Here is a 5,300-nt window from a genome sequence, read left to right as displayed (position 1 = left end):
GAAATAGATGATATTCTGGACAAATAATTCAGAAGAATGATTTTAAGAATATTCAATAAAATAAAAAGATACAAACTCCTAAATTAATTAATAAAACACAAATAAATAGCTGAATTAAATAAGGATGTCAATATAGGGCATGAAAGATTAACTCAGTAAGAAATACAAGTACTGAGGAAAATCTAAACTGAACTTTCTGGAAATGAAAACTATCAAATGAAAGCTCAGTGAACAGCCGTATCAGTAGAATAGATCAGTGGGAGGCAAGCTGTCCCAGCCTGAAGACAGAATAGATTAATTTTAGGATGTTCAGACAATGACAAAGATAAAATAATAGGAATTTACGAATAGAACATATGTAATCTATAAGTCATCATGAAAGGACCAGATATATGATTTATGAAAATCTTATCAAATACAATAAAATTGAAATAGTGTCTTGAATTCTATCTGATTAAAACAGTGAATTAAAAGCAAATAGCAGAATGGCAAGATGGCTCAGCAGGTAAAGACACCATCGTCAAACCTGACAACCTGAGCTTGAACCTCAGGATCTACATGGTGGAAAGGGAGTACTGAGTTTTGCAAGTTGTCTAGCCATACAAGTGCCATGGAAGGCACACACACACACACACACACACACACACACACGCATACACACAAAGCACTCACACAATACATACTCATGCACATACACTCACACACTCACACAGTCACTCAAACACATACACACAAGCACGCAATACACTAACACACATGTACACACATGCATACATAAACACACATGCATACATACACGTACATACTGAACAAATAAAAAAGTAACTAAGAATTTTTTCTCTTTTTAAAAACTTTATATTGATTCTTTGTGAATTTCACATCATGCACCCAAAAAACCCACTCATCTCCTTGTCTCTCTATAGCTACCCTCCACCCTTGCAATCTTCCCCCAAAAGAAAACAAACACAGCTCACCGTGAAAACTGTGGTGTGTCACACAGTATACCCCTTTATTCAAACAACTTTTCTTGCAAATAGTCGTCGGTCTGGTTCTGGGCCTCTGGTTCTGCTACACTAACAATACTGGCTCCTCACTGGGACTCCTCAAAGATATCCTGTTGTTGCCCTGTGTCATGGAGATCCTGCAGCTTCGTGTGCTTCAGCAGTTCATAGATGGGATAGATGTTGGGGTGGACCAACTCAGAGCCCTGGATCTGGGCCTGGGTGGAAGCTGAGTTGATCAGGCTGACAGGTCTCCCAAACTTACACCAAGGCCAGCTCTACTGTGCTGTCCATGCAAGGTTCAGGACCTGCTCTCCTGACTGCTTCAGCTGGCAAAGCAGGGGCAGGTTACAGAGGGTGGGGCAGCTCACCCACTCTCATGCTCTTGGGGCCAGCTTTCCCACACAGCCCAGGTGAGGGCCAGGGCCATCTCTCCCTATCCAATGCCATACCATCACAAGGCCAACAAGGGATGTCTGCACGAGCCACAGACATCAACACAGACCCCTGCTGCTCCAGGATCATGGACCCAGCCACAGCCCTTGTAAATGAGGCTTGTTTGACTGAAGAGACAGTCCACAGGATGGGGAAAAGAAAAATAAACACCTGTGGCTGCTATAAATCTGACAGAGGATTAGCATTTAGAATATAAAACAAGCTAAGTACCTGCCCACTACTGCGCTGTGTAACACAGACTCTGTGCCACTTGAACATTGCCATCCCATGCAACAACAAGTTGACCTCACACCGTGGGCCTGACATGGTAGATGCTGGCCTGGGAAGTACTGCACATGTGTGCGAGGCACTATCTCCTGTGATCACCTGTGGGAGGTTATGCCTGATCTTCACTTCTACAGAGACCCAGAGGAGGTGGAGAAGGAGGAGCAGGCTGCTGCTGAGAAGGCTGTGACCAAGAAAGAATTCCAGGGCGAATGGACAATGCAGCTCCTGAGTTCACTGCTGCTCAGCCTGAGGTGGCCAACTGGTCTGAGGATGTACACATGCCTACTCTACCCATCTAGAAGTTTCATACTGAAGAGTGGAGTGTCCAGCCAGCCACTGAGGACTGGTCAGCAGCTCCCACAGTGCATGCCACTGAGTGGGTTGGAGCTACCACTGCGTGGTCCTGAGCTGTTCTATGGACACCTGAGCAAAGAGGTGAAAGGTGGAAGGAAAATAAAGTTCCTAAAAGCAGGGGAAAAAAAACTCAAAACAAACACCCTAGAAACTTATCTACCGTGTGACTCAGCTATACTTCTTTTGGGCATTTACCCAATATTGTCTTAGTTAGGGTTTCCATCACTGTGAAGAGACACCATGACCAAGGCAACTCTTATAAAGGACAACATTTAACTGGGGCTGGCTTACAGGTTCTGAGGTTTAGTCCATTATCACCAAGACAGGAAGCACAGCATCATCCTGGAAGGCATGGTGCTAAAGCAGCTGAGAGTTCTACATCTTGATCCAAAGGAAGCCAGGAGCAGACTGTCCCACGTGCCTAGGAGGATTGCCCACCCCCCACAGTGACACACTTCCTCCAACAAGGCCACACTTCCTAATGGTGCCACTCCGTGGGCCAAGCATATACAAACAACCACACTCTCCTTCCTACTATTAAGACATATGTTCAACCATGTCCATTGCGGCTCTAGTAATAATAGCTGCGACATGACAACCTAGACTTCCATTAACCGATAAATGGATAATGAAAATGTGGTACTCATACACAATGGATTCTATCCAAACACAAAGAAAATGAAATTTGCATTTAAGTGGGTGGAATTAAAAAGCATAGCAAGTGAGAAAGACAAATGCTTCATGTTTCCCTTGTATGCATAGCACAGCATCGCATCTTTAAATGTGTGTTTAACTTGGAATGCCTGTAGAATTCAGGAAACTAGAAAAGGGCCACTGGTAGAGGAAGAAGAAAGATGTCAAGGGAGAGGAGACGATAGAACACAGGTGATATGAAGGGGGAGTGAGATTTAACTAAGGACAGGGATTCGAGTACAGAGTGGAGGAGAGGGTGAGGTACTGATGGCTAACACTGAGGAGGTTTGAAAAAGCATGGAAACACACTATTTTATAAGTTTCCTAAAAACTGATAGATACATATATGATAGACAGACAGATATAGATAGATAATTAGGGGTTACTCTACACATGATAGTGTTCTTCCCAGAAACCATGGGTTGACAAAAAAAAAAAAAAAAGAAGCCCAGTGGTAGGTATGAGATGCCTTCTCTCAAAGTGATGTTCAGGAGTATCCTAGAGTTCCAGGAACAGTACAAACTGCTGCTGATACTCCTTATCGTCCATGAGAATTTGATGGTAAGATTTATTGCTGAAGACTACACATGCACTGATCAGAGTACATAGAGAAATAAAGTTGGTACTGACCAGGAAGCTCCTGCCCTGCCTGCTGGCTTTCATAGAATCAGTAGGTGATATGCAGGCTGTTACCCTAAGCCTTTCCCAAATAACGACACCTAGACTATTTACTTACAGCTTTCAGCCACAGAGCTAGGTATTGTTTCTCACCAGCTCTTGATACAATTATCCCATTTATACTAATCTAAGTTCTGCCACATGGCTGGTTAGTCACCTATCTCCCCTCCCTAGCCTGTTTCTTCCTCTGTGTCTGTCTGGCTAATTCTCTCTCTCCTCCCTAGAGTTTCTGTCTGTGTCCAGAAATCCCACCTTACTATTTTGCATTTTTCTGTAGGCCATAGGCTTTTTATTTTAATCAATCAGAAGGTGCCTTAGACAGGCAAGGAATAGCAAAGTCAAATCTTCACATATTGTACAAAAACATCACTCCAATAGCAGGCTGCTGGAGGCTGTCATCAACAGTCTTACTGAGCTGTAAACTCTGTGAACTACAATAAATGGCCAACAGGTCAATATATGCTCCTGGATGCAATCATGGTATGGGATCGTGGTATAGCCAATAACATGCTGATTTGATTTAAGGACCGCTCCATGGAAGGAAACACATGCTGCTACTGTAGATCTACCCAAGAATCCTGGGGCTCACGGACCCCAGGAGTGCACCTACTAATATTATTTTGTTAAATGAACATATTAGCAAACTGCCCTTTCAATTCATATCTCTACAAATAGATTCATGCGACTCTCAGACTTCATCATAGAAATGTTTTTTAGTGCTTCTGATAGCAGTTACTATAAAAATTCACAAACAGCCAAAGTATGAAGACTAAATGTCTGTCAAGTACTTCACAAATTATGCACGTGTGTGAGTGGGTGTGCATGTGTGTGTGTATGTGTGTATGTGTGTGTATCATGCCCCTATACTCAAAGCTCAGGGGCCAATGCAGAAGGGGAAGAAAGACTGTAAGAGCCAGAAGTCAAGGAAGGCCAACATGAAACTTGCTCTGAACTTTTTTCTTTTCTGGACATGACAGGACAGCTGTGCTCATGGACCCATAGCAGCTGTTTTTTCCTGCATGAAATCTGCACATCTGTCTTGTCAACATTCAGGTTTGGGCCAGAAAAGGGCTCAGAAGCCTCCGGTCTAGCTGAGGAGCTACTGGTGGTTGATGGCTCCTGGTTACAGGGTAGTTTTCTTTAAGGTTATGGTCCCTGATAACCATGGTCCTGTGGATGGCTCCATAGCTCTTGAGTATTTAACACAAATGAGACTTGGTGGGTTATTTAAAAAATGAAAATAATAAAGTTCAGAGCAGGTTGGATACAAGAGGAGTAGGGGGTAAATATTATCAAAATATATTGTATAAATATATAGAATTCTCAAAGAGTTAATGAAACGTATTTTAAAATACTTGCAACCAAATTTAACAACATATTTAAAATATCATTTATCATGACTTCATTCCAGAGATGCAAGGGTGATTAAATACATATAAATCAGCAAACTTGATGCAGTATAGAAGTGGATTCCAGGACAGAAATCATATCATCACCTTAGTTAAGTGCAGGGAAGTCCTTAGATGAAACCCAAACAACTTTCATAGTAAATATGCTAAAGAAACTGTGCACAGAAGAAGCATATCTCAAGATAATAAAGGCTGTATATGGCAAACTTATAGCCCACATTCTACTAAATGGGGAAAAGATCTAAGGATTTCCTCACAAATGAGGAACGAAGCTAGGGCATCTGCTCTCTCTAGTTTTATTCAACAAATTGATTAAAGTTTTTTAGCTATAGCTGTAACACAAGAGCAAGAAACAAAGGGAATACAAATAGAAGAAAAATTATTCCTATTTGCAAACTAGGACAGTTAATAAGAACCCCAGGGGCTTATTCCATAGGTAAAG

The 5,300-nt window shown here is 42.1% G+C and overlaps 1 pseudogene; it reads left to right on the top strand.

Moving 5' to 3' along the window:
- The first annotated feature begins 493 nt into the window (after positions 1-493).
- LOC114630557 lies at positions 494-2,131 on the top strand (annotated as a pseudogene).
- Positions 2,132-5,300: the final 3,169 nt, after the last annotated feature.

This window comes from Grammomys surdaster, unplaced genomic scaffold (genome assembly GCF_004785775.1).
Source record: "Grammomys surdaster isolate TR1022 unplaced genomic scaffold, NIH_TR_1.0 67, whole genome shotgun sequence".
Lineage (NCBI taxonomy): Eukaryota > Metazoa > Chordata > Mammalia > Rodentia > Muridae > Grammomys > Grammomys surdaster.
This window is presented reverse-complemented; position numbering and strand designations above follow the sequence as displayed.